Raw genomic sequence first — 22,373 nt, forward strand, 5'->3', positions numbered from 1 at the left:
TGTCTTCCATCAGGTTCATTTCCCCAGATAATACTACATCATTGTGAACTTTGCTCAGTTCCTGACCTATACCTTTCCTTTAACCTAGTACTTTGCCATGTAGTAGCCCATGAAAACTGCAGACTGCATAAATGAATGAATATTTGGAGGGTTGTGATTTCTTAGAGGAACATCATGAGACAGAAGGAATAAAACAAAACAAAAGTATCCTCCGTATATAGAAGATATACTGTTTTTGCAAGCTATAGAGAAGAGGAAGAAGAAGGAAAGTAGTGAGACTGGAAAGGTTGTGGCAAAGGTAATAGGCACTAGTCAAGAATTCAACAAGCCCATTAGGAAAGTATTTTTTTTTATTTTTTTTATTTTCTTTTTTTATCTTTTATTTAATGAATATAAATTTCCAAAGTACGACTCATGGGTTACAATGGCTTTCCCCCCCATACCGTCCCTCCCACCCACAACCCTCCCCTTTCCCACTCCCTCTCCCCTTCCATTCACATCAAGATTCATTTTTGATTATCTTAATATACAGAAGATCAGCTTAGTATACCTTAAGTAAGGATTTCAACAGTTTGTTCCCACACAGAAACATAAAGTGAAAAATAATAGATGATTTTTTTTTTAAATGATGATGAAATCAGATCAGACCTATTGTCATGTTTAATCCCAGTGAGAGTCAAGTTGGGAATTGATAATTTCTTTTTTTTTTTTTTTTACAGAAGATCAGTTTAGTGTACATTAAGTAAAGATTTCAATCGTTTGCACCCCCATAGAAACACAAAGTGAAATATACTGTTTGAGTAGTCGTTATAGCATTAAGCCTCAGTGTACAGCACATTAAGGACAGAGATCCTACATGAGGAGTAAGTGCACAGTGACTCCTGTTGTTGACTTTACAAATTGACACTCCTGTTTATGGCATCAGTAATCTCCCTTTGCACCAGTCATGAGTTTCCAAGGTTATGGAAGCCCCTTGAGTTCTCCGACTCTTATCTTGTTTAGACAAGGTCATAGTCAAAGTGGAGGTTCTCTCCTCCCTTCAGAGAAAGGCACCTCCCTCTTTGAAGACCTGTTCTTTCCACTGGGATCTCACTCACAGAGATCTTTTTGCCAGAGTGTCTTGGCTTTCCATGCCTGAAATACTCTCATGGGCTTTTCAGCCAGATGCGAGTGCCTTTAGGGCTGATTCTGAGGCCAGAGTGCTATTTAGGACATCGCCATTCTATGAGTCTGCTGAGTATCTCACTTCCCATGTTAGATCACTCTCCCCTTTATTTATTCTATCGGTTAGTGTTAGCAGATACTAGACTTGTTTATGTGCTCCCTTTGACTCTTAGTCCTTTCATTATGATCAATTGTGAACTGAAATTGATCACTTGGAATAGTGAGATGGCATTGGCACATGCCACCTTGATGGGATTGAATTGGAATCCCCTGGTATGTTTCCAACTCTACCAATTGGGGCAAGTCAGCCCGAGCATGCCCCAAATTATACATCTCTTCCCTCTCTTATTCCCACTTTTATGTTTAACAGGGATCACATTTCAGTTAATTTTCAACACTTAAGAATAACTGTGTGATAATTACAGAATTAAACCAGTCATATTAAGTAGAACAGACAAAAAAAAAATACTATGAGGGATAATGTATTAAGTTGTCCATTAGCAGTCAGGGCTATGCTGATCAAGTCACCATTTCTCATAGTGTCCATTTCACTTCAGGAGGTTTCCTTTTTGGTGTTCAGTCAGTTGTCACTGATCAGGGAGAACATATGGTATTTGTCCCTTTGGGACTGGCTTACTTCACTCAGCATGATGTGTTCCAGATTCCTCCATTTTGTTGCAAATGACTGGATTTCGTTGTTTCTTACTGCGGTATAGTATTCTAAAGAATACATATCCCATAATTTCTTTATCCAGTCTACCAATGATGGGCATTTAGGTTGGTTCCAGGTCTTGGCTATTGTGAATTGTGCTGCAATAAACATTAGGGTGCAGACCGCTTTTTTGTTTATCAATTTAAACTCCTTTGGGTAAATTCCAAGGAGTGGGATGGCTGGGTCGAACGGTTTCTGAGGAATCTCCAGACTGATTTCCATAGTGGCTTGACCAGTTTGCATTCCCACCAACAGTGGGTTAGTGTCCCTTTTTCCCCACATCCTCGCCAGCATCTGTTGTTGGTAGATTTCTGTATGTGAGCCATTCTAACCGGGGTGAGGTGAAACCTCATTGTGCTTTTGATTTGCATTTCCCTGATTGCTAGTGACCTTGAACCTTTTTTCATGTGCCTGTTGGCCATTTGGATTTCCTCTTTTGAAAAATGTCTATTGAGGTTCTTGGCCCATCTCTTAAGTGGGTTGTTGGTTTTGTTTTTGTGGAGTTTCTTGATCTCTTTGTAGATTCTGGTTATTAACCCTTTATCTGTTGCATAGTTTGCAAATATTTTTTCCCATTCTGTCGGTTGTCTCTTCACTCTCCTGACTGTTTCTTTTGCAGTACAGAAACTTCTCAATTTGATGCAATCCCAATAGTTGATTTTGGCTTTGACTGTCTGTGCTTCCCGGGTCTTTTCCAGAAATTCTTTGCCTGTGCCAATATCTTGAAGGGTTTCTCCAATGTTCTCTAATAACTTAATGGTGTCAGGACGTAGATTTAGGTCTTTAATCCACGTTGAGTGGATTTTTGTGTAAGGTGTAAGGTAGGGGTCTTGCTTCATGCTTCTGCACGTGGAAATCCAGTTTTCCCAGCACCATTTATTGAATAGACTGTCCTTGCTCCAGGAATTAGTTTTAGATCCTTGATCAAATATAAGTTGGCTGTAGGTGTTTGGATTGATTTCTGGTGTTTCAATTCTGTTCCATTGGTCTATCCATCTGTTTCTGTACCAGTACCATGCTGTTTTGATTACAACTGCCCTGTAGTATGTCCTGAAGTCTGGTATTGTGATGCCTCCGGCTTTGTTTTTGTTGTACAAGATTGCTTTAGCTATTCGAGGTCTCTTGTGCCTCCATATGAATTTCAGCATCATTTTTTCTAGATCTGCGAAGAATGTCTTTGGTATCTTGATTGGGATTGCATTGAATGTATAAATTGCTTTTGGGAGAATGGACATTTTGATGATGTTGATTCTTCCAATCCATGAGCATGGAAGATTTTTCCATTTTTTGGTATCCTCTTCTATTTCTTTCTTTAAGGTTTTGTAATTTTCATCGTAGAGATCTTTAACGTCCTTGGTTAAGTTTATTCCAAGGTATTTGATTGTTTTTGTAGCTATTGTGAATGGGATTGATCTTAGCAGTCCTTTCTCAGTCATGGCATTACTTGTGTATACAAAGGCTGTTGATTTTTGTGCATTGATTTTATATCCTGCCACTTTGCCAAACTCCTCTATGAGTTCCAATAGTCTCTTAGTAGAGTTCTTTGGATCCTTTAAGTACAGAATCATGTCGTCTGCAAAGAGGGATAGTTTGACTTCTTCCTTCTTGATTTGTATTCCTTTGATTTCTTTTTCTTGTCTGATGGCTCTGGCTAAAACTTCCAGAACTATGTTAAATAGCAGTGGTGAGAGTGGGCATCCCTGCCTGGTGCCAGATTTCAGTGGAAATGCTTCCAACTTTTCCCCATTCAATAGGATGCTGGCTGTGGGTTTTTTATAAATTGCTTTGATTATATTGAGGAATGTTCCTTCTATACCCAATTTGCTTAGAGTTTTCATCATGAAAGGGTGTTGAATTTTATCAAATGCTTTCTCTGCATCAATTGAGATAACCATATGGTTTTTCTTCTGCAGTCTGTTAATGTGGTGAATCACATTGATTGATTTGCGAATGTTGAACCATCCCTGCATACCAGGGATGAATCCCACTTGGTCTGGGTGGATGATTTTCCTGATGTGTTGTTGTATTCTATTGGCCAGAATTTTATTGAGGATTTTTGCATCTATGTTCATCAGGGATATTGGTCTGTAATTCTCTTTCAGTGCTGCATCTTTCTCTGGCTTAGGGATTAAGGTGATGCTGGCTTCATAGAAAGAATTTGGGAGGATTCCCTCTTCTTCGATTGTTCTGAATAGTTTGAGAAGAAATGGGATTAGTTCTTCTTTAAATGTCTGGTAGAATTCAGCAGTGAATCCATCTGGTCCTGGGCTTTTCTTTGTTGGGAGGGCCTTTATTACTGTTTCAATTTCTGTTTCAGTTATGGGTCTATTTAGGTTTTCGATGTCTTCATGGTTCAATTTTGGTAGATTGCATGTGTCCAGGAATCTATCCATTTCTGATAGGTTTTCCTGTTTGCTGGCATACAGGTCCTTGTAGTAATTTCTGATGATTCTTTTTTATTTCTGTGGTGTCTGTTGTTACGTTTCCTTTTTCATCTCTGATTTTATTGATTTGGGTCTTTTCTCTTCTTTTTTTTAGTTAGTTGGGCCAATGGGGTGTCAATTTTGTTTATTTTTTCAAAAAACCAGCTTCTCGCTTGGCTGATTTTTTGTAATGTTTTTTTGGATTCAATCCTGTTAATTTCTTCTCTGGTTTTAATTATTTCTCTTCTCCTTCTAGATTTGGGTTTGGTTTGCTGCAGTTTTTCTAGGTCCTTGAGGTGCGCTGAAAGCTCATTTATTTGGTACCTTTCCAATTTCTTGATGTAGGCACCTATTGCTATAAATTTGCCTCTCAATACTGCTTTTGCTGTATCCCATAAGTTTTGATATGTTGTGTTGTTGTCTTCATTTACTTCCAGAAAGTTTTTGATTTCTCTTTTGATTTCTTGAATGACCCAGTGTTCATTCAGGAGCATGTTGTTCAGTCTCCATGTGTTTGCATACTTTCTGGGGTTTCCTGAGTTGCTAATTTCCAGCTTCATCCCACTGTGGTCTGAGAAGCTGCATGGTATGATTCTAATTCTTTTAAATTTGCTGAGACTTGCTTTATGGCCTAGTATGTGATCAATCTTAGAGAAGGTTCCATGCGCTGCTGAGAAGAATGTGAAGTCTGTAGATGTAGGGTTGAAAGTTCTGTAGATATCTGTTAGATCCATTTGGACAATAGTGTCAATTAAATCTGCTGTTTCCTTGTTGATCTTCTGTCCAGATGATCTGTCTATTTCTGAGAGTGGAGTATTGAAGTCCCCCAGTACTATTGTATTGGAATCTAAATCTCCCTTTAAGTCCCTTAACATATCTTTTAAATAGACCGGTGCCCTGTAATTAGGTGCATATACATTTATAATAGTTACATCTTCCTGTTGAATTGAACCCTTAATCATTATATAGTGTCCCTCTTTGTCTCTCTTAACAGTTTTTGTATTAAAGTTTATTTTGTCTGATATTAATATGGCTACACCTGCTTTTTTTTTGGTTTCTGTTGGCATGGAATATCTTTTTCCAACCTTTCACTTTCAGTCTGCATGCCTCTTTGTTAGAGAGATGTGTTTCTTGTAGGCAACAAATAGTTGGGTTGTGTTCTGTGAGCCAGTCAGCCAAACGGTGTCTTTTAACTGAAGAATTCAGACCGTTAATGTTCAATGTGACAATTGATACGTAGTGACTTTGCCCTGCCATTTTCCCGGAAATATTTTCTAGTATATGCTTTGAGCTTCCCATGCTCTTTTACTGGTAGGTGTTCTTCCTTTCCCTTCTTTCATATTGATGGCCGTGTTTCTGTGTTTCTGAGTGTAGCACATCTTTAAGTATCTTTTGCAGGGCCGGACGAGTGGCCACAAAGTCTTTCAATTTCTGTTTGCTATGAAAGGTCTTTATTTCACCTTCATTCACAAATGAGAGCTTGGTAGGATATAATATTCTGGGCTGGCAATTTTTCTCTCTTAGCACCTATGCTATGTCTCGCCATTCCCTCCTAGCTTGTAGGGTTTCTGATGAGAAGTCAGCTGTGAGTCTGATTGGAGATCCTCTGAGAGTAATCTGACGTTTCTCTCTTGCACATTTTAGGATCTTTTCTTTATGTTTCACTGTGGTAAGTTTAATTACCACGTGTCGTGGTGAGGATCTCTTTTGGTCATGTTTATTGGGGGTTCTATGAGCTTCCTGTACTAGGATATCTCTGTCCTTCTCCAAACCTGGAAAGTTCTCTGCTAGTATCTCACTAAAAAGGCCTTCCAATCCTTTCTCTCTCTCCATGCCTTCAGGAACTCCTAGAACTCGAATGTTGTTTTTTTTAATAGTATCCTGTAGATTCCCAACAATATTTTTTAGGTTTCTAATTTCCTCTTCTTTTCTTTGGTTTGACTGTATGTTTTCCTGTGCTCTATCTTCTAAGTCCGATATTCTCTCTTCTGCTTCACCCATTCTGTTTTTAAGGCTTTCTAATGTGTTTGTCATTTGATCTATTGAGCTCTTCATTTCATTTTGATTTCTCTTGACTATTACACTTTCCTGTTCTACTAGTTTCTGAGTTTCATTTTGACTCTTCCTTAAAATTTCATTTTCACGAGAGAGATTTTCAATCTTGTCCATTAAGGATTTCTGTAGTTCAAGGATTTGCTTTTGAAAACTTCTAAATGTTCTTATCATAAATTTTTTGAAATCCGTATCTTGCATTTCTTCTATCTCATCATCTTCATACTCTTGGCTTGGGGTGTTTTGCTTATTTGGAGGCATCATAGTGTCATCGTTGATCTTGCTCCCTCTATTTCTGTGTTTGTTACTCGGCATAGTTAATTCTTCTTGCGTCACTGTGCGTTTTTTTTCTTTTTTTTTTTTTTTTTATACTGTGTCCGTGTTAAGTGGACTGCCTGCTGTTGGAGGAGCCTTGGAGGCTTGAGATGGGTGCGGCCTGAGAGCTCTGCCTGGTTCTTCCTGGTTAAGGGTGTGCAAAGGTGACACCCTCAGGTTATGCGTGGTAAATCTCTCTCTTTTTATTTATTTATTTATTTTATTTATTCAGGGGGTAAGTAACACCGCAGGGCAGGGCTGTGCAGAATTGATGGTATTTAGCTTCCAGTCTTTGGCTCCTCTGGACTCCCACTGGGTTGGCTAGGCTACTGAATTGTAGTGACTCAGTTCCTTAACTCTCCCCCATTGATATGTAAATCCAAAGAGGAGGCCTGCTCTTTTTCTTGGGAATTCTTCAAGCCTTGCAGCCTTGTAACCTTTGCAAGGTTAGGGGGAAGAGAAACCCCAAAGCTTTTTTTTTTCCTTCTTTCCGGTAGTGAGTTTGCTGCACTTTCCGGCCCCCCTCTAGATTCTGACCCCCGTTTCCCCACCAATGTCTCGGGTTATTGAGCTCACCTCCCCTTCCAGCGCCGATGTGTGGACTCGGAGCCCTGAGTGTCCCAAGTCTCCCCGCTGTTGTCTGTGTAGCATGCACTCCCCTTGGAGCACTGTCGCGCAGACCCTGGGGCTTCTGCGTCTGGGTCCCGCGACTTGGCTTCCGCGCGGTGGGCGACCTTGTTCTCCCAGTAGGTCCTCCGATTCACGCCTGCTCCATCCAGAAGGGTTTCCCCTGTATCTTTGTGGGGAATCAAGGCAGGACTGCCTGTTGCTCAGCCACCTACACCCACACCTGAGCAGTTTCTGGACCACTTCCCGCTTGCGAGGTCTCAGGCTTCCTCTTCTCCCATTAGGAAAGTATTAAGGATTCTTTACTTCCATGTAGACTCTGCCCTCTAATGGTGAACAGGGTCCTCTAAACCCACTTGTTGCACAAATGAAAACCCAAGCATTGTCTTCTCCCACAGATGGAGTCTGCTATTGGTTTTGATTTACATTTCCCTAATGGCTAGTGATATTGGGCATGTTCATCTATGTCTTGACAATTGAGATTTCTTCTTCTGAGAAACATCTATTCTGATCATTGCCCATTTCTTACGTGTACATTTTGCTTCTTGTTTGGAGTTTTTCCAGTTCTATATATGTATGTTCTGGCTATCAATCTTTTGTCATAGTCAGAGTTTTCAATGTTTCCTGCCATTCCGTCCATTGTATCTTCACTCTGTTGATTACTTTGTTGTGAAGATGTATCTTAATTTGATATGCTCAAATTTGTATATTTTATTTTTGTTACTTGTGCTTTTGGAATCTTATGCAAACTGTTGTCTCTGCTAATGTTTTACAGTTTCTCATATGTTTACTTAGGTTTTGGGTTTTTTTTTAACATACATAATTTTATTACAAAATTTTTTTTAAAAAAACAACACAGAATGCAACATCCTAACAAAAAATCCAAATTTACAAATGATATTAATTCCTACAACTTTGCTGCGCTACCATACACAAGTCAAGAAATTAAAGAAACCATTAAATATTTAGGAACATTCAACATCAGAAGCTTTAAAATCTAACTGTATGTAGTAGCCCCTCAAAAAGCTACAACCTGCATTTTTTAAAAAAAGTATTTTCTCTACAAAGAATCTTATCAGCTATACAAAAATCTGTACAGTTTTTTTATACTGAAGCTAATATTGAGCTGCACTTGAATTCACATTCTTAGCAAAACAACTGCCTGAGCACACACGCACACTCCACACTCATCATTACAGGATAGCCATTTATTCTTCATCTTCATCCTCTTCCTCATCATCTTCATCTTCTTCTTCTTCCTCTTCTTCCTCCACATCTTCAGGTTCATTCTTCTTGTTTGAGCCTGTGGGCCTACCAGGGCCCTTCTTTCCCGCTTCACTTTTGCCCTTGGCACGGTATGCAGCAATATCCTTTTCATATTTCTCCTTTAGCTTAGCTGCTTTCTGTTCATATGGTTGTTTATCTTTGGCTGAGTGTTCAGACCGCATCTCACCCAATTTTTTTGCAGTGTCCCCAATGGACAGGCCAGGGTGTTCACTTTTGATCTTTGGGCGATGTTCAGAGCAAAAGAGAAAGAAGGCAGATGGTGGTCTTTTAGGAGCATTGGGATCCTTTTTCTTTCCCTTCTTATCACCCTTGGGAGGAACGTAATTTTTCATCTCCCTGTCATAACGAGCTTTTTCACTTTTTGCCATATCTTCAAACTTGGACTTTTCCTTTGCAGACATGGTCTTCCATCTCTCCGAGCATTTCTTAGAGAATTCTGCGAAATTGACCGAAGAGTCAGGGTGTTTCTTCTTGTGCTCTTCCCGGCACGTCTGCACGAAGAAGGCATAGGAGGACATTTTGCCCCTTGGCTTGTTGGGGTCTCCTTTACCCATGACGACGGAACGGCGGCCACCTGGTGTGAGTTGTTCCTCAGACTCCCGCAGAGCGGCCAGATCCGACGGCATTGCTTCCTTCCCTCAGCTCCGGCATGAACTCAGGATGTGAGGGCGATCTGGCTGCGACATCTGTCACCCCATTGATCGCCAGGGTTGATTCGGCTGATCTGGCTGGCTAGGCGGGTGTCCCCTTCCTCCCTCACCACTCCATGTGCGTCCCTCCTGAAGCTGCGTGCTGGGTCGAAGAGGACGACCTTCCCCGCTAGAGGAGGACCGGTCTTCGGTCAAGGGTATACGAGTAGCTGTGCTCCCCTGCTAGAACCTCAAAACAAGCTCTCAAGGTTTTGGTTTTATATTTAGACTTTTAATTAACCTTGAGTTGCTTTTGCATAGTGTATGAGGTGTTGGGGTATCTTTTCAGGCTTCTACATATGGATAATCACTTTCCTTTAAACCATTTGCTAAGGGGATTCTTCTTTCTCCTGTTTGTTTTCTTTCTTTTATTAAATAGGGGTTGGCTGTAGAAAAGTCAGTTTATTTCAGCTGCCTATTTTTTCCATTGAACTATGTGTCTGTTTTTCCAACAGTGCTAACACTGCTTCTATTTTTTTTTAAGATTTCTTTATTTGAAAGGCCAGATGCTTCTTCCAAGTCTCTCATGTGGGTGCCAGCACCCAAGAACATGGTCCATCTTCCACCAATTTCCCAGGTGCATTAGTAGGGAGCTGGATTGGAAGTGGAGAACCTGGTCTTCGAGCAACAACATATGGGATACATGCACAGCAGGACAAGGCATTAACCTACTACACCACAGCATCAAACCCTTCCTTATTTACTTCTGCTGTGATCTTTCATTATTCACTTTTCTACTGCCCCACAACTTGACTCATTCCTGTTTTTTTTTTTTTTTCTGGGTCCTGGAGGATGGTAGTAGGTTGCTTCTGGGATATCTTTTTTTTTATGTTAGTAGGTACTTGGTAATCTAAAATCATAGTTTTTACTTTCTATATTTCTCTGCTAATCACGAGGACCTTCTAGATGACAGCAGAAAATGCTAGCAGAAATGAGGATATATTAATTTGCTAAGAAAATACCACAGAGAATATGATTTAAATCATGGAATTTTACTTCTCAGAGTTGTAGAGCTTGAAAATATCAGATCAAGGTGCTAATAGGCTCGATTTTTCCAGAAGCCCTTCTCTGATGTGACAGACACATCTATCATTTGATCTGCTTAAAAGCACTTTCTTCAGGTAGAGTTATGTTGGTGGTTAGCACTTCAGTGTTTGAGTTTTAGGGAGGCACATTTCAGTCCACAACAGCAAAGGGGCCCTGTGGTCTACTTCAATGACAGCCATCTCTGCGGAGGATAGAAAGTTTGAAATCAGCATTAGGATTTCTCACATTATTACTGTCAGTGCTATCTCCATCAAATGTGCATTCATGTACACACAAACAAAACTACCTGTACACATAAACACATTCAACAGTGGAAATGCCTGATGGTTGTGTACAGATAACATCAATATAATAATCCATAAGATGGCCTATTAGCAGACATTAAAAGAGAATTAGAAAGAATGACAACAAAATCTGCAGTTACCTATATTTATGTCTATATGTATGATATTCAGTATTTATAGTTGCTAAAAGATGAATACTGATGTGTGGAAATAAAAGCTAAACCTTACCTTGCAATATTGCAGCCTAGTCTACATGAAAGATGTCTTCCTAAAACCTTTCCCTGGGCCCACTCTGTGGCATAGTAGATTAAGCATCCACCTGCAGCACCAACATCCCACATGGGCACCAGTTTGAGTCCCTGCTCCTGCACTTCCAATCCAGCTCTTTGCTAATGGCCTAGGAATGCAGTGGAATATGCCCTGAGTGCTTGGGCCCCTGCACCCATGTGAGAGACCTGGAGGAAGCTGCTGACTCCTGGCTTCTGGCACCTGGCTTCAGATCGGCCCAGCTCCAGCCATTCTGGCCATTTAGGGGTGAACCAGTGGATAGCAGACCTCTCTTTCTCTTCCTCTCTATATCTGTCACTCTGCCTCACAATAAAGAAATACATTTTTTAAAAACTTTTCCCTTTTTAAATTTCTTAATTGTTTTAAAGATTTATTTATTTATTTATTTACAAGTCGAGTTACAGACAGAGAGGAGAACCAGAGAGAAAGAGGGAGGTCTTCCATCTGATGTTCACTCCCTAATTGATTGCAACTGCCATAGCTGTGCTGATCCGATGCCAGGAGCCAGAAGCTAGTTCCAGGTCTCCCAGATCGGTACAGGGGCCCAAGGACTTGGGCCATCTTCTACTACTTTGCCAGGCCATAGCAGAGAGCAGGATCAGAAGTGGAGCAGCTGAGTATTGAACCGGCCCCCATATGGGATGCTGGAGCTTCAGGCGAGGGTGTTAACCTGCTCCACCACAGCACCAGTCCAACATTTTAAATTTCTGATACTCTAAAGTAGCAAAGGACTGCATTACATCTAGGAAAGATGTATTTAAAAATTATAAATCTAGTGCATTTTAGCAGAAGTCCTAACAAATACTTCTGATTTTCTCAACATTATGTATAAATAAATGATAGAATGAGTCATTGTCAGATTAATAGAAGGAGTTTGAGAGGATTGTCTCTCTTTCAATTGAGTTGAATAGTTTGAGAAGCATTAGCTCTTTAAAAGACTTGTAGAATTCAATAGTGAGGCTGTCTGATCCTGGACTTTTCCTTGTTGGGAGGGTCTTTATTACTCATCCAATCTCTGTCTTGGTTTTTGATTTGTTTAGCTTTTCTATGTGTCTTCATGACTCAATTTTGGTATATTGTGTATGTCCAGGAATCTGTTGATTTTTCCTCTAGGTTTTCCAATTTGTTAACCATCACAACAGATGCCCGCATCATATATTGCAGTGCTAATCTGCGTTTTGGGTACTCCACTTCCAAATCAGTTTCATGTTAATATCCCTGGGAAGCAATGGATAATAGCTCAAATTCTTTCCTTCTTGTCATCTAATTTGGAGAACTGTAACCTCAATGGGGACTTGAAACCTGGTCTTGCACAGTGGTAGCCATATAGAAAGTGAACCAGCAGATGGGAGATCTCTCTGCTTCTCTTTCCTTCTCTCTTTGTCTCTGTGTCTCTCTGCCATTTTTTATCATATTAAAATATTTAATTACTTATTTGAAAGAGTTACAGAGAGAGGGAGAGACAGAAATCTTCCACCACCTAATTCATTTTTGAGATGACTTTAATAGCCAGAGTGTGGCCAGGTTGAAGCCAGGAGCTTTTCCTCCGATGTGCGTGGCAGCATCCCAGCCACTTGGGCCAACTTTCCCTGCTTTTTCAGTCCATTGGTAAGGAGCTGGATCAGAAATGGAATAGCTGGTACTTGAACTGGTGCACGTAGAGGATGCCAATGTAACAGATAGCAACTTTGTCCACTGCACCACAACCACCAGCTCCTCTTTCTGCCTTTCCAATAAATAAATCTTTTGAAAAAGAATTTAAGGTAGTAAAAGTAATCATGACTGAGCAATGACAAATTTATTGAAGTGATCGACTTTCTTAAAGGTCTATTTATGAATTTGAAAGGCAGCACTAGAAAGAGAGAGTGGGAGAGATGGATCTTCCTCCTGGTTTGTTCGCTCCTCAAATGGCTGCAGTGACTGTGGCTAGGCCAGACTGATATCAGGAGCCAGGGGCTTCTTCCAGGTCTCTCACATGGGTGCAGGAGCCCCAATATTTGAGTCACCCTGTGCTGCTTTTCCAGACACATTAGCAGGGAACTGGATCCGTTTGGAGCATTAATGTCTATGATACTCTCCTTGCAGTTGAAGGATTTAGAATCCATTTCAATTATGGGTGGGCCAAGTACAACAGCTCCCAATTGTCCAAGGTTTGGATTAGATGGGTTCTGAGAAATTTTGTTAAAATAGTTATTAATCATAACTCTCAGTTTAAGCTTTTCTTACCAAATTTTCATGTTTGCTGATGTTTATATCTATGGGAAAATTGGGTCTCTGGATTGCAACCAATGAAAGCATCCAGACTAACAGTAATAAGGTCAACAGTCAGCAGAATGATGTCCAGCTGAACTGAAATAGCTTTTCTTATTTGGTAGAGGGGTTACCTCCTGCATTATACTGACATACTGACATAGACAGTAGATATTGGAGCCTGTCTCTTCTGCCAAATGGAGAATGCCGCATTTTGATCCATCATATATATTTATATATTATAATCTATATTATATATTTCTATACATAATATAGAATTACATATAATTATCATAAATATATAATATATAATTATATATAAATATTATATATGAATTTATTTATATATAAATATGTAATTATTTCTGATCCAGCTCCATACCAATGGATTGAAAAACCAGTGAAAGATGGTCCAAGTGCCTGGGTTGCTGCCACACACATTGGAGGAGGAGCTCCTGACTTCAACCTGGCCACACTCTGGCTATTGAAGTCATCTCAATAATATATATATATGATATATACAATAGTTATAATAAATTATATAATATTATCTGTTTATAATTATTATATATTATATAATATATGATAAAGCATAATATATTTTATATATGAATATATTTATATACATAAATATATATAAATAAATGTAAATATATATATATATAGAATTTATTTACGTATTTGACAGGTGTACTTACAGACAGTGAGAGGAAGAGACAGAGAGAAAGGTCTTCCATATGCTCATTTACTCCCCTAATGACTGCAATGTCTGCAGCTGGGCCAATCTGAGCTAGGAGCTTCCAGGTCTCCCACATTTTGGCAGGGACCAAAGCACTTGGAACAGCTTCTACTGCTTTCCCAGGCTATTGCAGAGAGCTGGATGGGAAAAGGAGAAATGGGGACTAGAACTGGTGCTCATATGGGGTGCCAGCATTGCAGGTAAAGGATTACACCACTGCACCACAGTGCTGGCCCCAGTCTATCCTTTATTAAGGAGATCTCAGTAATCATGTTCAGGTATTGCTGTCCTATATTCATGGCCAAAGTCCTAGCAGGCAACATGGTTTGGAGAATCATAAGCACAAGGTGTGTAGGAGACTTCATTTCTCATACAGCACAGTTAATAACAAGGTTCCAAGAGGGGAAATTACTTGCATCATAGTCTTTGAGAACTAATGGACAGCACAGGTGATCTAAAGAATTTAGAAGGTTTGTGAGCCCCTAGAGTGAAAAAGTCACTGGGAGCACAAGGACAGTGCCTAGAGTTTATTTTGATGGATTTTAGCCCCTTTCATTGGAGGGAGGCCCGAAGAAGCTGGACTGATTAGTAAACCTCAGAAGTGTCTTTTCAATGTGAAGGCAAACTGAGACTGAGGGGTTTTTGGAAAAACGTTGAACAAAAGACATTTCCCACACGTGGTTAAGACACATCATTTATCTACTGATTTTCATCAGATCTGTTAACATTAGGTATAAGGTACGGTGGACATGGTGGATGGCATATAGCAATATGATTTTAGTAATATATCATGAGGTGCTTTTTTTAAATGGATTTAGCAGGTAAAATTGGGCTACCTAATGGGATGTAGCTGGAATAATCACCTTTTTGTTAAATAAATCTGAGGTAATAAATGTTAGTGTATGAAGACATTGAGTTTTCTTTTATTGGGCCTTCTTGGTTATTTTAATCTGGGATCTGCGAATTCTCATTTTCTTTATTTTATTCCTCATCATGTCGGACCAACTCTGCTGCTTTGGGGATTTTTTTAGTACATCTGACATTTGGAAATTTAGACAATAGTATAGTTAAAATGAGATGTACCAAGTAAAGTATTTATTTTTATTCTGATACATATTTTGGAATTCTTCTAAAATTCCTATTGAGTATCCTTGTTAAATTTAGTTGCATCCCAGGTTAAGACTTATTGGAGGCAGGCTCCATGGCTCAATAAGCTAATCCTCCACCTGCGGTGCAGGCACACCAAGTTCTAGTCCTGCTGGGAGAGCCAGATTCTGTCCCAGTTGCTCCACTTCCAGTCCAGCTCTCTGCTATGGCCCAGGAGTGCAATGGAGGATGGCCAAAGTGCTTGGGCCCCGTACCTGCATGGGAGACCAGGAGGAAGCACTTGGCTCCTGGCTTTGGATCAGCGCCATGTGCCAGCCGCAGCACACTGGCGGCAGCGGTCACTAGGGGGTAAACCAACAGAAAAAGGAAGACCTTTCTCTCTGTCTCTCTCACTGTCCACTCTGCCTGTCAAAATAAAAAATAATTTTTATAAAAAGACTTATTGGAGCCACTTTAGTGATTACACCCATGAAACTTTGTTAATAAATGCAACTAGAACCTGGGAAAATTGATGTATATCTTATGCTGTAGAGACTTAAGATTGAACATCTTTTTTATCTTTTTTAATTATATAATTTAAAAACAAATTTTAGATTTTTTTTTTTTACTTTACTAAGTCACAGCTCTGGCCCCATTAATATGACTTAACAATGTTTTTTCCTCTCAGACTTATCTCTATTGTTTCAGTTAACTGCATGCCTTTTCTTTACATTCAGATTCCCTCAGCTGTCAAAGCTTATTCATCTTAATTCTGTTGTTCCTATTTCCCTCCCTTTTATTCTGTCCCTAGGCTAATTGAGATCATGATTCTCCATTCCTTCTGTGTGGTGTCACAGTAGGCTTGAAGTGTTCTTTTTCTCTTCTGATTTCTAAAGAAAGAAATTATGTATTCCCCCAGTTTAGATATTTTAATAAAGCACTCTAAAACAAAGGTTAAATGTTCTTAATTTGACAAGAATTTTCAGGGCCAGTGGTGTGGCATAGTGGGTAGAGCCACCACTTGCAGTGCTGGCAGCTCATATGGATCCAGATCTCTGCTATAGCCTGGGAAAGCAGTAGAAGATGGCCCAAGTCCTGGGCCCCTGCACCCATGTGGGAGACCTGGAAGAAGCTCCTTGCTCCTGGCTTTGGATTGGCACAACTCTGGCCATTGCAGCCAACTGGGGAGAGAACCAGTGGATGGAAGACCCCTCTCTCTTCTCTGCCTCTCTCTGTGCAACTCTGACTTTCAAATAAATAAATAAATCTTTTAAAAAAAGATTTTTTTCTAATTTTAGATTTGTTCTACTTCATTGCCACTTCAGGGTGTGTGTAAGGAGTGCATATCCAGTTTTTCTATTTTGGAATTTGGGGATTTTGTATTAGCTCTGCTGTGTATTCATTTTTCTTGAGCATTGGTGATATCTTCTCCTTAGTTGTATTAAGAGAGAGAGCAATAGCCCTCATGTCTTTTTAGGTAAGTAAGACATATTAAAAACAGAGCATTCAGTATACATTCATAGTATTTTGACTTGTTCAATTGATTTACGTGACCTCCCTTGGACATTCTTGGTCTCTGCTGTACAACTTTCTATACTCATTAATTCTTTGATATTCTCAAATCCAGAAAATGAATGACTCAACAGCTGTGTTCCTGTATTTGCTGGGATTCAGGGTAAGAAGCAAAGTGGAGGTGTTCAGGAATCTACAGGTACATGCTACATAGCAAAGCACATCATTTCCTATACAAAGTGACTGGGAAATCCAGAATCTTTTGCACACATATTGGATCCTGAACTATTACTGGACTATTCAGTAAGATTTTAATGTATTTATTTTCTGTGTGTGTGTTTGTATTTCTAAATAAACTCTGCTGGGCTACTTAACATTAACATGTATTGCAGAATTCTTTCATCAGTTTTTACTTTTAAAAAGTTTCTCTTTCAGTTTTATGGGAGAGGGTAGAAGTTTCCTGCTATGTAACTGAAAATTCATTCATTCATTAAAGTTAAAAATATTTGTTGCAAATTGGTAGAATACTATTAATTCTCATGTGATTTACATGAAACTAAATACATTCTCTATTTTGTTTTGCTTAAAATTTCCGCATGTGTGGACTTCTTTTTTCCTTCTTGCCCCAAATCCCTTTTTGTATTGGGATGGCAAATGGGTTTTACACTGGAGAAAACATGTTATTTTGGCAAAGAAGTACTTAGCGTTCCTGCTTCAAGTATTCAAATATTGCATTGGAAATCAGTATATTTGTTTACTGTACAAATGTCCTTCATACAATTTTGTAATCTTCTGGGATGGGAGAGGAAGCAGGAAATAGGAGGATTATGGGTGGGAGGGATGTTTTGGGGGAGGGGAAGCCACTGTAATCCAAAAGCTGTACTTTGGAAATTTATATTTATTAAAAAAATTAAACAATTTTGTAATCTTCATCTTCCTTTTTATTTCATCCTTTTTTTAAAAAAATTCATTTATTTTACTTGAAAATCAGAGTTACACAGAGAAGGAGAGAGAGAGAGCAGTCTTCCAACCGCTGGTTCACTCCCCATTTGGCCACAATGGCTGGAGCTCTGCCAATCCAAAGCCAGGAGCCAGCAGCTTCTTTTGGGTCTCCTATGCAGGTGCAGGAGCCCAAGGGCCTGGGCCATCCTCTACTGCTGGATAGTAAGTCTTACTTGCCTAAAAAGATGGATAGTAATTTGAGTAGCCAGGACTTGAACTGGCACCCAATTGGAATGTCAGCACTGCAAGCCACAGCTCTACTTGCTACTCCACAGCATCGGCCCCCTAAATTCTTATGAGTATTGCTACACGATTGGAATTTATAATTGATAATGCTGAACAATTGAAACTGTCTTATTTACAATTGTAGGACTGGATATGGCAGTTCTACTTGAAGTAAAGTATGTAGCCTGCTTATTGTATGATTTTCGGAAAAGCATGTATTTATATATAACAGCAGATCTGTTAATCATTTAAAAGTGAATTGTCATGATTACCCAGATGTAAAGAATGCAATATGTGCTAATGAGTTAGCAGTCACAGACATTTAGAATTAGAGGGATTTTAGAACTTTTTCAATACTGCAGTTTTTATGAAAAACTAATAATTTTTTTTATTTGACAGGTAGAGTTATATACAGTGAGAAATCAGAAAGGCCTTCCTTCCATTGGTTCAGTCCCCAGATGGCTGCCACAGTTGGAGCTGTGCCCATCCAAAGCCAGGAGTCAGGTGCTTTCTCCTGGTCTCCCATCTGGGTGCAGGGCCCAAGCACTTGGGCCATCCTCTACTGCCTTCCCGGGCCATAGCAGAAAGCTGGACTGAAAGAGGAGCAACCAGGACTAGAACACTTTGCCCATAAGGGATACCAGCACCACAGGTGGAGAATTAACCAAGTGAGCCACGGCGCTGGTCCCTGATAAATTTACTCTTAACAAAATATCAAAATATCTTATTTAGTATAAAGTTAGTAGTGAAAAGAGACTACCTTGTTGAACACAGAAATTTGAGATTATATTTCTTGGTATTAATTTGCATCTTAAGGCTTATTGCCTAGTTTATTTCAATATTTCAATCTAATATTACTAATAATATCTTGTACTTAGTGGTTCACTGTGTGCCAGACAATATTCTTTTGATTTTTTAAAAGATTTATTTATTTATTTATTTGGAAGTCCGAGTTACACAGATAGTGAACAAGAGGAAGAGAGAGAGTTCCTCCATCTGCTTTTTCACTCCCCAGATGACCTAAAAGGTCAGAGATATGCCAATCTGAAACCAGGAGCCAGGACCTCTTCAGGGTCTCCCATGCAGATTCAGGGGCCCAAGGACTTGGGCCAACTTCCTACTGCTCTCCCAGGCTATAGCAGACAGCTGAATGGAAAATGGAGCAGCCTGGACTTGAACCGGCCTCCATATGGGATGCCCCCACTGCATGCAGTGGCTTTACTAGCTACACCACAGCACTGGCCTCAAGACAATGCTCTAAAATGATGCATTAATTATTCCCAAATATTGAAAAGTGGCATGGTACACATTTGAATGTGTTGTTTTGTACTAGTTGTAGAAACAGTTTAAAATATATTTATATTTAAAAATGTAAGCTTTGATCTAAAGGTTTACTTTCCCTTAAGGTGCCTGTTTGGAAACTGAGAGATCATTGAAGTCTCAAGATAGAGTACAACTGATCTTATCCAAGCCTCCTTTATCACATGAGGATGCTAAATGCCAAGCCCAGAGAAGTAAAGTGAATTGTTCAAGGTCACATAGGTAAGTTGTGGCAGGGATAATTCTGTATTAGCATTAGGTATCCTGATACATAGGCCACTGTTCTGTCAATTTTGTACTCCTTCTGGAGTTAAAGATTCTAAGTTGTGGAAAATTGAATTTGGAAATTTAGTGGTTGCTATGTTGTTATGGTGAGAAATTTCTGTGTATAGCTATGAGTTGCTTAAATTTTATTCAATATATTTTTCTAGTATGTTTGCTATTTATTTGAAATGTATAACAAATAGCTTCATCTATTTGCCAAAAGAATTTTTTAAAGATTTATTTATATTATTTGAAAGTCAGAATTACACAGAGAGAGAAGGAGAGGCAGAGAGAGTGGTCTTCCATTCACTGGTTCACTCCACAGTTGGCCTCCATGGCTGCAGCTGTGCTGACTGGAAGGCAGGAACCAGGAGCCTCTTCCTGGTCTCCTATGCAGTTGCAGGGGCCCAAGGACTTGTACCATTTTATAGTGTTTCCCAGGCCATAGCAGAGAGCTGGATAGGAAGTGGAGCAGCCAGGTCTTGAACTGATGCCCCTATGGAATACCAGCACTGCAGGTGGCAGCCTCACCCACTATGGCACAGTGCCAGCCCTTGCCAAAAGAATTTATAGAAGCTATTCCATATATACACTTAACAATTATTTAGTTACTTGACATGAACTATCCCTGCATATTTGAAAATTTTGAATGGTATCACTTGGGTTTTAAGAATGTTATATTTTAGGTCTCTTAATATTTTTAGTGATGATGTTTTAAAAGCCCTTCCTGTTTTATGAAAAATGATAAGGATTTTGTTTTACAATGGCCATAGTATTACTACTTAAAGCAATAGATTAAATAACACTTTTAAACAAAGTCATTTAATACTAAATTCTAACACACTGGTATATTTTAAAGTGAGAAACTGGATTTCTTTCAGATATTCTAAAGAAGAATGATAATCAAAATTGAAGACATCTACAGTTTTTAATCACTTGTTTTAAATATTGGTCATAATGGTCCAATTTTGAGTTTAATTTTAATTAGCTTTTAAATGATTCAATATGTTTTATAGAAAAAATTCGGAGAACATAATTATATACTCAACCTCCCTCCCTTCTTTTTCCTTCTTTTTCATTTTTTTTAGCTTATGAAATGACATTTTCAGTTTACATTACATTAAAAACGGTTGTTGAATCAAGGGACAAGTTTAACAGGCAAAAAGCAAAAAGATCGTAATTTAGAGGGAATACAGACAATGGCTCTAAACAATATTTGAATATCACATCTAAACAATATTTGAATAAATTGATAAATATTTTAATTTCTCCTACTAAAATGCTCAAAGTCTTTAATTATTTATCAAATATTAGTGCAAAATTATGGATTTAAATGATCCCAAAAAGTGATGAATTTTTGTGTAATAAAGTCCAATTTTTGTCAAGGCTTTTTGACAGTCTCACAGAAAACTTATGTTTGTGAATGGGAAGAATAATACCAAAATATCCATACTACCAAAAGCAATTTGCAAATTCAATGCAATCCCAATCAACATACCAACGATGTTCTCAGAGCTAGAAAAAATGATGCTAAAATTCACATAGAAACATGAGAGATGCTTAACATCTAAAGCAATATTATAAAGCAAAAAAAAGCTGGAGACATCACACCATATTTTAAGACATATTACAGGGGTCAGCACTATGACAAAGCAGGTAAAGTCACCGTCTGCAGTGCTGGCATCTCATATGGGTGCCAGTATGTTTCCCAGCTGCTCCACTTCTTATACCCCTCTCTGGTATAGCCTGAGAAAAAAGTAGAAAATGGCCAAAGTCTTTGGGCCCCTGCACCTGCATAGAGACCTGGAAGAAGCTCCTGACACTTGGATTCAGATCAACAGAGCTCCGGCCATTGTGGCCATTTGGGGAGTAAACCAGTGGATGGAAGACCTCTCTCTCTCTCTGCCTCTACCTCTCTGTAACTCTGCCTTTCAAATAAATATACTGCAAAAAAAAAAAAAAAAAAGAAGAAGAAGTGTTAGCACTGATATAATAACAGACACATAGTTCAATGGAAAAGACTTGGTAGCATAGAAATAAACCCAAATTTCTACCAGCAACTCATATTTAACAAAGGAACTAAAATGAACTGGAGAAAGAAGAATCTCTTTCACAAGTGGTGCAGAGGAACTTGATTATCCATATGTAGAAGCCTGAAAAGAGACTCCAACATCTCTTACACTATGTGAAAGTGAACTCACAGTGAATTAAAATGTAATCATAAGACCCAAACCCAAGTAAACATAGGGAAACTCTAAATATTGTCAACACACAATAGCTTTTGGGTAAGATTCCAATAGCAATAGTCACAAAAATAAAAACAGAGACATTTGAGTATATCCAACTAAGATACTTCTTCACAACAAAGTAAACATCAGAGTGTAGATACAATGAACAGATGGCAGGAAAAATTAAAACTCTGAATGTTTACAGATTTCCAGAGCATTTACATGAATTGGAAAAACTCCAAAAAATACAGTGAAGAAACAGGCAAGGATCTGAATAGACATTTCTCAGAAGAAATGTACATGGTCAAAACATGTGAATATGCCCGATGTCACTAGCCATTATGTAAATATAAATCAGAACACCATATCAGTCTCCAACACCTGTGGGAGAATACAACACTCAGGTGTTTGTGTGTGCAGCAAGTGGGTTTAGAGGACCCTGTTCACCTCTGGAGAGCAGAGCCTACAGGGAGGTAAAGAAACCTTACTGCGCAGGGGCATGCTAATCTTCTCTGTATCGTTCCAATTTTAGTATATGTGCTGCCGAAGCGAGCACATGTGCTGCCGAAGCGAGAAAGAGATGAAAAGAATTTATCTCAACTAGCCACTAATATTCAAGAAAAAAGGTCTTCAGGAAAGCCAACTCAACTGACATTTTCATGTCATTGTTAAATAAAGGAAAAATTATCTAGGTTCAGCAATACGTAGTTTATAAGAGAAAGACTACAGAGTAATTTCCTTGGCATAGAAATAACTTTGTCTTTTTTTTTTTATCTATGAGGGCTTGCTATCACCACCACACACCCACATCCCATATACAAATGTCTGGCTTGAGTGGTAGCTTCTCTGCTTTGAGGCA

General features: G+C 39.0%; 2 pseudogenes; both read right to left on the minus strand.

The window, feature by feature from the left end:
* Nucleotides 1–8,220: 8,220 nt before the first annotated feature.
* On the minus strand, nt 8,221–9,343 carry LOC138848193 (high mobility group protein B2 pseudogene; annotated as a pseudogene).
* A 12,659-nt stretch (nt 9,344–22,002) lies between these two features.
* On the minus strand, nt 22,003–22,070 carry LOC138848194 (U6 spliceosomal RNA; annotated as a pseudogene).
* Between the last annotated feature and the right edge of the window lie 303 nt (nt 22,071–22,373).

Source organism: Oryctolagus cuniculus, unplaced genomic scaffold (assembly GCF_964237555.1).
Source record: "Oryctolagus cuniculus unplaced genomic scaffold, mOryCun1.1 SCAFFOLD_94, whole genome shotgun sequence".
In the NCBI taxonomy this organism is placed as follows: Eukaryota; Metazoa; Chordata; class Mammalia; order Lagomorpha; family Leporidae; genus Oryctolagus; species Oryctolagus cuniculus.